Here is a 12,282-nt window from a genome sequence, read left to right as displayed (position 1 = left end):
GTTTTTTTGGTGTGTGTGGGCTGGAGGGTCTGGTTTATTTCACTCAATATAATTTTTTAAACTTCATTGATGCAATTATAGTATTGATAATCCCCCCTTTTTTGCTCAGTAGTACTCCTTTATATGAATATACCTCAATTTATTTATCCAGTTATTTGTTAATAAATATCTAGAGGGTTTCCAGTTAATAGGCTGCTGCTAATAAAGCTGCTATATTTACATACAAGCCTTTGTGTGGAATAATTTCCAATTCTTTGGGGTAAATAAAAGCTAGGAATTAATGCCTGGGTCAAGTGGGGAATGCTTGTAGAACTTCTCAAGAACCTTCCATATATTTTTTTCCAAGGTGGCTGAGCCATGTTGCTTCACCACTAGCTGTGTCTCTACATCTTAGCCAGTACTGGGTTTGATTAGTCTTTTTATTTTTAGCCATTGTACTGGTGTGTGGTGCCATCTTGTGGCTCCTATTTGTGTTTCCCTGATAGCAAATGATGTTTGACACCCTGTTCTTAGCCATTCCTTTCTTCTTCACTGCTGATGGGACTGGACTGGTGCAGGTACTGTAGAGTGACCTAACAGTATTTAACCATATTAAGTGCTCCCATGCAAATCCAAAGGGGACATGCATAGTGTCCATCCAGCACAGTTTAGAGTACCTGGCATGTACTAGGTGTTCAATATGAATTCTTCTGGGCCACATTCAAGGAACCAATGCTGAATACTTTTGGCACACCAGGGCTTCTTTTTCTTGATACTTTGTGGGATCCCTGTAAGTAGTCTCTCCCATGTTAAACCAAAATCTACCTTCCTATTCCTGTAGAAAACTGTATTTAAATATTGTCACAATAAAATTATGTAGAGCTGGAATGGAAAAGGTTTTCTACACTCAGAAAAAGTACATTTAGAATGAAATAATACATTTAAAATAAAAACCAAACAAACTGGGCACTGGTGGCTTATACCTATAATCTTAGCTACTCAGGATGCTGAGATATGAGGATTGCAGTTCAAAGCCAACCCAGATAGGAAAGCCCATGAGATTCCTATCTACAATTAATCATTAAAAAGCCAGAACTGGAGCTGTGGCTCAAGTGGAGCTGTGGATCAAATGGTAGAGAGCCAGCCTTAAGAAAAGGAAAAAAAAGGGCTGGGAAGGTGGCTCAGTGGTAGAGAGTTTGCCTTGCATGCATGAGGCCCTGGGTTTAATTCCTCAGCACCACATAAGCAAAAAGAAAAAAAGCCAGAAGTGGCGCTGTGGCTCAAGTGGTAGAGCACTAGCCTTGAGCTTTAGAGCTGAGGGACAGCGCCCAGGCCCAGAGTTCAGACCCCACGACTAGACCCCCCCCAAAAAAAAAGAAAAGAAAAAAAAATCAGAGGCAGATCCCAAGCCCTGAGATCAAGCCCCAGAACTGGCACAATTTTTTTTTAATCTAACACTTCTCTATTCCCACCCCCCTAAAAGTATCTGACCCCCAGCCCCATTTATTTAATTCTATTTCTAAATGATATGCTTCTACTGCTATCTCTTTCCTAGGAATCGATCTTCTGCTATGGTTTATAAGGACTTGGCACTGCTACATGACTTGTTCCTCTTTTTGTTTGGAAACAGGTTCTCACTACGTTGCTCAGGCAGGTCCTGAACTCCTGGGTTCTAGTGATCCTCCCATCTCAACCTCCAGATTAGCTGGGACTATAGGTATGGGCATCAATTAGCTTAGGAGCCCTAGGGAGGATGCGTTCCTGTGTGAAACCTTGGTGGGCACCCCCAGCAGGGCTTCTCCCTGCTCTGTAACCCTTCCTTACACCTCTTAGTTTCTGAGCATGACCCACCCCAGGGAATCAGAAGCTTTCTGCAGAAGGATCACGATTTCATGTCTGAATCCTCAGTCTGTAGATGCACAGGTTAGGGACCTAATACATATATTTTCTAAAGAAGGGATTTGAGCTAGATGATGCCTACAGCTGTTAATATACAACTAAGAAAACTATGTAAATTATTATTATTATTATTTTGTCGGTTGTGGGCTTGAACTCTGGGCCTGGGCGCTGTCCCTCAGCTCTTCAGCTCAAGGCCAGCGCTCTACCACTTGAGCTACAGCGCCACTTCCGGTTTTCTGGTGGTTTATTGGAGATAGGAGTCTCACGGTCTCTCCTGCCCGGGCTGGCTTTGAACCTCGATCCTCAGATCTCAGCCTCCTGAGTAGCTAGGATTACAGGCGTGAGCCACCAGCGCCCGGCACTATGTAAATTATTAAATATAATCTATGCTTCTTGTGGGGAAGTTACAAAAAAAGTACATAGACATACCTGTCTCATCCTTAAGAAATAACCTCTATTACCCTTTCAGTGTATTTTATTTCATTTTATGTTTTTGCTTTGTGCGTGTGTGTGTGTGTGTGTCTGTGTCTGTGTGTCTCTGTGTGTGTGTGTGTGTGTGTCAGTCATGGGGCCTGAACTCTGGACCTGGGTGCTGCCCCTCAGCTCTTCAGCTCAAGGCTAGTGTTCTACCACTTGAGCAACAGCACCACTCCTGGCTTTTTCTGCATATGTGGTGCTAAAGAATTGAACCCAGGGCCTCATGCATGCAAGGCAAGCACTCTACCACTGAGCCACCACCTTCCCAGCCCCTATGTTTGCATATTTAAAGCATTTCTGAATTATGTTGTGAAATCACTTTTTTGTTGTTGTTGGTGGTGGTGGTGTGGGGCTTGAACTCTGGGCTTGGGCGCTGTCCCTCAACTCTTCAGCTCAAGGTGAGTGTGCTACTGCTTGAGCCACAGCCCCACTTCTGAATTATGTTGTATGCCATCTTTAATCCTGCCCTTTTCCACTTATGTTTTTGCACTTCTTTGTGTGATTATTCTTCCGTAGCATTATTTAACAGATGTGTGCTATTCCAGTGTTTGATACGATACCCACACAAAATTGAAGGTATTTGTAAAAACAGTAAAAAATGAATTCATTCAGTCTGCTGGCTGGCATGGCAAGCTCTATGGCACTTGACATAAAGTGGAAGGTAGTTCAATAATAGAATGCATTCAGAGTGGACTATAATCAAGACAACTTGGTATAATTCATATATTCAACTGCCCCAGAATCCAGCTCAATTCATTACTAGATGCTACTTACCAAAGTTCCACCAGGTGGCAGAAGAGGCTACATAACAACAGTAGTTCTCAACCTTAGAAGAGGGCGTTGGTCAGTCACCTGTAAGGGCTCCAATTCCAAAGTTGAATTCATTAAGCTTGGCAATAATGTGCATTTATAATAAGCTTCCAGATACTGATGATGTTCTAGAAAGGAACTGCACGTTGGATTAAAGAAGGCCAACATAGACTAACTCAAAGCCCATACCCTTCTCTAGTTTACTTTGTACCTGACCCAGGCAATATAAGCATATAGAGTAGTTAAGATGTAGCTCTTGTTCTCCAGATACAGGGAGGAGGGGCTTCATCTATTACTTCTTCCACTCCATATCTTCTAACATATAGATTTCCAAATGTTAACTCTACTTTGTTTTTCTGATCTCTTCTCAAATAAGCATTCAAGCCAGTGTCCTTAAAGCTTCAATGATCAACTAGTTCAAGAGTTGCCTTACATGGCCAAATCTGCTGAGCTAACAAACTCAGGAATGCTTGCTATCCTGTGTAAGCTTTCAGATGGAAAATCTCTGAACTTAGAGAGGCCTGAGTTAGAAAAGCACACATGAAAACCCCTCCCAACTCTGCATTCGTGAGTAAAAATAAAACACCAAGATTATTATGTTCTGGGAATTTGTACTTTGGCTGCTTCCTGGATTAATTCCTCATTTTGAACTTCAATATATATGATGGTCAATTGAGGACAGAGGAGTCCTTTGATTTATGATTGCCCATGTCTTACTTCCAATTTTATTAATCATCTATGATACATCTTTATTAGAAAAAATGTTTAAAAATGTATCATCTATCTAATATTGTTGTCTAGCTCTATTATTTAGTACCAAGTCTTATTAAACATTCTTTTTTTTTGTCAGTTATGAGGCTTGAACTCAGGGCCTGAGTGCTGTCCCTGAATTCTTTGGCTCAAAACTAGCATTTTACAACTTTGAGCTACAGCACCACTTCCAGCTTTCTGACAGTTAATTGGAGATAAGAGTCTCACAGACTTTGCTGCCCAGGCTAGCTTTGAACCACAATCCTCAGATCTCAGCCTCTTGAGTAGCTAGAATTATAGGAGTGAGCTACCAGTGTCCAGCTTTACAACACATTCTTTAAAAGACATCATATAATTTTGGGACACATCACCAAAATTGGTGATATGTAAGTAGCAAGTGAGGGTTTAGTTGACACACATTCTTTTATTCAATGAAATAAAACTCATGCCTTAGTTTGAATTATTTCTAAATGAGTGCCATCTAGATTAGTGAAAGTTCATTTATGACCATAATTCATCTCACAATTATGTGAAAATGTAATTCAGCATTTCCACAAGTATTTAAAAATGTCATAAAAAATAAGTAAAAGATGCAGATAGGATTCACAAGAAATACAAATCAGTGACATATCTGCCTCACATGTAAATGTCAACTAAAACAACCATGAAGCACTTTCTTTACACCTCTTCACAACTGGCAGGCGTGGTTAAAACAACCACTCAAAACAGATGTTATAATCATATTTAATCATATAAATTGACCCCCCCTGGAAAGCCACATGCTAAATAAAAAGCAAAAGGGCATATAGGATGTTTCAAAGAGACACAGAGTATATGTTATTTCTGCAGTTCAAGGAAAAAGATTTTAATTTTAGTTTTTTTAAAGACAAGCTCTCTTGGGCTGGGAAGGTGGCTCAGTGGTAGAGCGCTTGCCTTGCATGCCTGAGGCCCTGGATTCGATTCCTCAGCACCACATAAGCAGAAAAAGCTGGAAGTGGCACTGTGGCTCAAGTGGTAGAGTGTTAGCCTTGAGCTGAAGAGCTGAGGAACAGTGCCCAGGCCCCGAGTTCAGGTCCCAAGACCACCAGAACACCACCAACAACAACAACAAAAGACAAGCTCTTGCTGCATAGAGAATTCAAAGCTGGCCTTAAATTCAAGATCTTCCTACCTCAACCTTCTGAGTGGTGGGATTGCAGGTGCACACCTCCATGTCTGACAAAAAATGTTCTCTCTTGAGTACAGGTATCCACTTTTAACTGTTAAATAAAACTATTTTATGAACTTTCCTACTGTAACATTAAAAACAACAACAACAAAACAACAACAAAAAACTCCCCTGGTCAGTAACTCTGTTAGGAACTTGTTGTAAGGAAAAACACACAAAACAGTTCTCTGCCACATTATATAAAAAGCAAGGTAGAAAACTACCCCCCAAAACAGAAATGGTTTGGCAAATGACAGTAAGAAAGGAATACTGCAGAGTATTATGATAATTGTAAAAAATTGACACACATTCTTAACATCACACTACAAAACAGTCATTTGCATTTACATCTATCTATAATATGCACATAAAGATTAGAATAAAAACTGTAATGATGAAGGAGCACTGGGAAATTTTCCTGTGAGTTTTTGATTAGATTATCCTGACCACAAAGAGAACAGAACATGTGGTTAAAATGCAAGGGACAAGAACATCGCACTGGCAAGAACTCCCAGTGTCTAATCACAGTGTGATCATCTAATATTCTGCCCAAGTGTACTGAGTACATTTTAGGTTTATAGACAGTGGAATATCAGAAAAGTCTGAAAGAGCTGTGTAAAATTGGTTTTTCATTTTGCTTGTGACATTTTATTCCTAATTTTCAATGCTCTGAATTTTTCCTGTTTTTTTTTTTTGTTGTTGTTGTTGGTTTTGTTTGTTTTTTGGGTCCGTCGTGGGGCCTGAACTCTGGGCCTGGGCACTGTCCCTCAGCTCTTCAGCTCAAGGCTAGCATGCTACCACTTGAGCCACAGCGCCACTTCCAGCTTTTTTCTTTATGCTTATGTGGTGCTGAGGAATCGAACCCAGGGCCTCAGGCATGCAAGGCAAGCGCTCTACCACTGAGCCCACTTCCCAGCCCCTTTTTGTTGGTTTTGTTGTTAATTTTCACAGCCTTAAAACCACAGAATTTATAAAACTTTTAACAACTACCTGGGTATTGGTGACTCATGCCGGTAATCCTAGCTACTTAGGAGGCTGAACTGAGATCTGAGGATCACAGTTCAAAGCCAGTCCAGGAAGAAGTCCCAATTAATTAATTAATCTCCAATTAACTACTCAAAAACTGGTAGTGGAGCTTTGGCTCAAGTGGTAGAGTGCTAGCCTTGAGTAAAAGAGCTCAGGAACAAGCTGGACACCTGTAATCCTAGCTACTCAGGAGGTTGGGATCTGAGTATCACGGTTCAAAGCTAGCCTGGGCAGGAAACTCTTATCTCCAATAAACCACCAGAAAACCGAAGTGGCGCTGGAGCTCAACTGGTAGCGTGCTGGCCTTGAGCTGAAGAGCTGAGGGACAGTGCTCAGGCCCAGAGTTCAAGCCCCATGATGGACAAAAAAAAAGAGCTCAGGAACAGCACGAAATTTCAAGAACTTAGCATCATGGAGTTCCTACTCTCAAGCTTATAAGGTTGCTGGAAAGATATGATATTTACTAAGTTTTATTTATGGACCAAGAGTAAAAGCTAATAACTTGTCAGCTGTGAATGGAATTATGTGGATTTTTTTTTTTGTAGTAGTAGTTGTTGTTGTTGGGCCTGGGCACTGTCCCTGAGCTTTTTTACTCAAGGCTAGTGCTCTACCACTATAAGCTCTACCACTATAACCACAGTAGTTAATTGGAGTCTCAGACTTTCCTGCCTGGGTTGGCTTTAAACCACAACCCTCAGATCTCAGCCTCCTAAGCAGGTAGGATTTCAGGTGTGAGCCACCAGCACCCAGTAAGTTATATGATTTATTGTCAAATGAATTGACAAGAATGCTTCGTCAGGCTGAGTGAGGGATGGTAGTCAACAGAGGCTTTAAGGATACTGGGAGGCCAATGGACTCCTAAAGCCTAGTCCTAGGTCTAGAGGAGAGTAACTCATGTTTCTTCCCACAAAGAGGCGAGAACAAGGCCTATAACACAAGGAACAGAAAGACAGCAAGATGTTTTCTGGAAAAGATGAGCTGGGATCCATATTAGTTAAGAAATCCTGTTTGTAACATGGCTCAGAAGACTGGCTGGGATAGGAAGGGGTTGGGAGGGAGGGGAGACTCCTATAAGCAGAGCAGAAGACACAGGTGGTATGAAAAATGCACACCGGTAATGAAGGGAAGGCAGCAGTCCAGGTTTGAAGCAACCTGACCCAGGGAGAGAACAGAAAGGGAAGGAAAAACCCAGGTCTCTAGAGGGTGAAAATCAGGACTTGAATCTCACCACTTACTATTCCTCTAAGCATGGATCACCTCCCTAGGCCTCAGCTTCTTTGCCTGTAAAAGACAAATGGCCATCTTTAGGGTACTGGTGCTGTTGGAAGCGCAAAGACACAAAAGCATGTTAAGCAAGTGACAAGAAGCCCTACAAATTCAAATTAAAAACAATTCCCACTTGGGAATGTGCTGGAGACAGGAGGGCAAACGAGAAAGACACCCCAGGCCTAGAACCTTCAAATTGGCACTTTCTCCTCCATTTGCAGCTATTTGTGAAGGTTGCTAGAATCCCTTCCGTTTATCTTACTTTTAAGTTTGTTGGATCACCTTCAAAAACTGTTCTATTGTTGAGCTTACATTCTAGAACATGAAGAGGGGGGAAAAAACAGAGCCATTTCAGAACACAGGAAAGGGCAGTTCTATGTCTAAAAATACACTCTAAACACACCTACTTTTTTCTCTTTTGCCGTTCTTTTGCAAACTCATATCTTTTGCAAACTCATCTTTTTAAATATCCCTGAACAGGTTGGAAAGAAAGCAAGAAAGTCTTAATGCTGGGCATTGGTGGCTCATGCCTGTAATCTTAGCTACACAGGGGGTTGAGATCAAGGTTCCAAGCCAGCCTGGGTAGGATAATCTGTGAAATTTTTATCTCCAATTAACCACCAAAATGCCAGAAGTGGAACTCATGTGTTAGGAGTGCAAGGGGCAACTCAGAGACAGTGTCCAGACCCTCAGTTCAAGCCCAGGGGCAGCAAAAAAAAACAAAACAAAACAATAAGCCTTAAGTACAGAATGTATTTTTAAGGAAATGAAGTTTTATTACCTTCAAGTACAAACAATAACTTGCACTTGGCTAACCAAATATGGCCTGAAGGAACTGGCTTTCATGGTTAGACACAAATGATTTACAACTAGTACAGTCACTCATAGGTAAAAAGATGATTTGGTGATGCATGAAAATAACTTTTCTCATCTCGTAGAGTTCAATAACAAACACTCTACAAGGTGCTTAAGTAATCCTTTCTTTCCCCCATCCCACACAGTTCAAATATAAACTTCACCTCATTCCTTCTAGATCACAACCTACACCAAATTGCTAAGATGTAACTTGATGAGATTTACTGTATTACTTTAGCTGTTGAATGGGTAAGAAACCAGCCTTTCAACCTGAGCGTTCTCAACAAGAGTACTAAGTTGAAATTTGTGAAATTTGTCATTTACTACATGAGTATAGGGACATAAAAAAATTATGAGCTTTTGTCATTGGGGATCAATGATTTGTCAGGCTTCAATATGCAAAATCGTTTCTATTTGGGCACACTTAAAGAGTAGAAGCAACTGGATTCTGAAAGCTACAATAATTAATCGGGTTTATATTGGTCAGGACTGAAATAACAAGTGAAGCAACTGAATTCCCCTAGGGAAGAAATGAAACACACAGAAGTGAATGAACAGGGAAACCTTGCACTGTGTGTGACGTCTCATCCTGATGAGGCTGAAGAGAATGGTACAAAAGACAATACAGCCAAGCCCAGGGCTCACACCTATAATCCTAGCTACTCAGGAGGCTAAGACCTGAGGATAGCGGTTCAAAGCCAGTCCAAGTAGGAAAGTCCATGAGACTTTCATCATTAATAAACTACAAAAGTAGAGCTGTAGCTTAAGAGATAGAGTTGCTAGCCTTGAGCAAAAGCAGCTCAAGGACAGCACATCAGCCCTTAGTTCAAGCTGCAGGACTATCAAGGGTAAGGTAAGGTAAGATAAAGTAAAGTAAGGTAGGGTAGGGTAGGGTAGGGAAGGGAAGGGAAGCTAAAGTAGGGTAGGGAAGGGAAGGGAAGCTAAAGTAGGGTAGGGAAGGGAAGGGAAGCTAAAGTAGGGTAGGGTAGGGTAGGGTAGGGTAGGGTAGGGTAGGGTAGGGAAGGGAAGGGAAGGGAAGGGAAGGGAAGGGAAGGGAAGGGAAGGGAAGGGAAGGGAAGGGAAGGGAAGGGAAGAATCAAGCAAAGTTCAACACCAGCCTGGGGAGCAAGTCCGTGAGACTCCAATTTGTTACTCAAAAAGCCAGAAGTGGAGCTGTGGCTCAAGTGGTAGAGCGCTACTCTTGAGCTAAGAGCTCAGGGAGAATGCCCTGTGTTTAAGCCCTGGGACCAGCAGCAAACAAAATGAAAAAAAAAAAAAATTGTGCTCCATCATTCCTAGCTGCTTGTTAACTCTAGAATGCCTAACACAGACATTAAAACTTCTCAGTGTCTACAATCACACTGTTTCCAGTGGTATTTTCTTTTCCCCCTTACTAATGTACAATAGTAATCATTCTCCTGTTAGTAAATATTAGAATGATTATATGACCTTCAAATTTTACAAGGTATTGAGTACATTTATTTTTAATAGTGCTGGTACTGGGGCTTGAACTCAAAGCTTCTCATGTTCTTACTTGGCTTTTTCACTCAAGTCTGGTGCTCTACCACTTGAATTATACTTCTGCTTCTGGTATTTTGTGATTATTGGCAACACAAGTCTCAGTAAGAGTCTCATGGACTTCTCTGCTCAGATTCAGACTACTAACTAGCTAGGATTACAGATGTGAGCACTAGTACCTGGCTTGGATCAGTATTTAAACCAAAAAATAAAATCAAACCTTAGAATTTCATAGTTTACTTTAATCCCCATTATTGAGATACAATTTGAGAAGTTATCCAAATACAAAAATCTTCCTGTGGAATGTTTTCAAAGCCAAGTCCTTCTACCAGTAGGTCTTTCTTTCTATTTCTCTGACAGATCTAAAGAGTCAGTTTAGAGCCAGAATTGACAACGCTCACTACTCCAAATAATGGAGCTGGAGGAATGTGAACAAAGTTTATTGAAAGGCTCCCACTCACTCTGCTCTCCTGCAATCCTGTCCTGCCCTTGAACCTGAAGTTGTTCCTGCACCTTTCATAGAGAGGAAAAAAAAGCCCTTTCTCTTGCCACAAAGTTGTGATGTCACCCAAGAAATTCAATCTTCAGAACTACAGGTGGAGTCTAGCTGCTCATAACTTTAGAGAATTATCCAGAAACAATATTCACCAAAGCAGCGAAGTCTGTTTCCTTGTGTGTGAGCTAAGGAAACCGAGTGTGTACACATGATACACAACAGCTCCTAACTTAATGAAAGGAGCCAAAGGACACAGCTTTAGCTTGCCCTGCCTGCTCCTGAGTTCATCACTTTGCTTTGTTTTGTAAGATGAGTTAGCTTCCCAATTTATATAAAAACTGGCAGCTCTATGAGCACATCTGGTATCTATAAACCAATTATATAACCACGCAAGTGAAATGAAGGCATCAGTGGGGACACATCATGGTTAGGAATCTAACTGTGATTTGCCTCAGTGTTGCTATACAACTCCAGCCATACCACCCTAGTGCTACCCTCTGCACACAAATACCCTAAATACTGGGACATGCCTGTTTCAAGTTTGTTTGTTTGTTTTGTGCTGGTCCTGGGACTTGCTTGAACTCTGGGCTTGGGCACTGTCCCTGAGCTTTTTAAAAAGCTCAAGGATATCACTACCATTTGAGCCACAGCTCTACTTTTGGTTTTGGCAGTTAATTGGAGATAAGAAATCTCCTGGACTTGGCTGTTTGAGCTGGCTTCGAACTGCAATCCTCAGTTCTCAGCATCTTGAGTAGCTAAGGTTATAGATGTGAGCCATCAGTGGTGCCTGGTTTTAAGTCATTTTTTAATAAAAATTGTCCCACAAATGTTTATAACAACTTGACCTCTGAAGCTATTGGACATATCTGAAGGTGACATGATATAGAGATCTGTAGTTCCAATTATTCATTCATGCTGAGTGAAATGAAAAAGTCATTTATCCTTATCCTTGCCCAGTCTCCGGAGGCCCCTAAAAGATTCCATCTGCAACTATGGTTCCATTTCTATAGGGGGGCAAAAAAAACAAGACAGCTCATGAACAAAATTCAATGTGAGATGCATTCAACTCAGATTTAAGGGATGGAGAAAGATAAACATTCTCTCTAATCCCTGTGGAGTTTCAACATGGCTATTAACCAAATCTGTCCTTGAAACTATTCAGTGATTCTTTATTAACTTTTCAGCATCCCAAGGTCTATTGCTACAATATATGCTAATTCAGATTCTGGGAGATCTGGGACTGCAGTCTCAGCTTTGCCAACAAGACTGTCCCATCTGTCAAATGATAGGCTTTCTACATGAGGCAGCAAGGAGTAACTTTCCTCTCAGGCAGAGGCTTTCACTGAGGTTCCTTCCAAGTCTCCAAACTACTTTCCTATTGGGTCTGCAAATATGCATTCATCACTCCCATACCACAAAGGAAAGTTTTTATTGCTGCTTCCTCTACTTTCTCCCCAATGTTTATGATACTATGTTGGAACATTTCACCTGTTGAACCACTGAAATGTCTGTCTTTAGAATGAGGGGTGAGCACACAAACTGGCAACATATAGACACATTTTGTTTAGCTCATCTTATTTACTTATTTTGTGCTGGCACTGAGGCAGTGAGCTCAGGGCTAGGGAGTTCTTCCTTAGCAATTTTTCTCAAGGCTGGCTCTCTACATTTTGAGCCACATAACCACTTCCAGCTTTCTGCTGATTAACTGACCATAAGAATCTCAAGGATATGTCTATCTGGGTTAGCTTCAAACCATGATTCTCAGATCTCGGCCTTCTTAGTAGCTAGGATTACAGGTATGAGCCAACACCAGCACCAGCAGATTATCTTTAATCAGTTGTCAACATTTTTTAAACCAGGGTACTTTAAATTTCTAACTCCTCCAGAAAAAAAAAATCCTATCTATAAACATTAAGTCGTCTGTGCAATGGTAGAACACTAGATGTAAGGAACTGTCCAGCTTCATTACGTGCATGTTCCATGGTTCTACACAATCCCA

This window comes from Dipodomys ordii, unplaced genomic scaffold, assembly GCF_000151885.1.
Source record: "Dipodomys ordii isolate 6190 unplaced genomic scaffold, Dord_2.0 Scaffold127, whole genome shotgun sequence".
NCBI classification, from domain to species: domain Eukaryota; kingdom Metazoa; phylum Chordata; class Mammalia; order Rodentia; family Heteromyidae; genus Dipodomys; species Dipodomys ordii.
Note: the sequence above shows the minus strand (reverse complement) of the source record.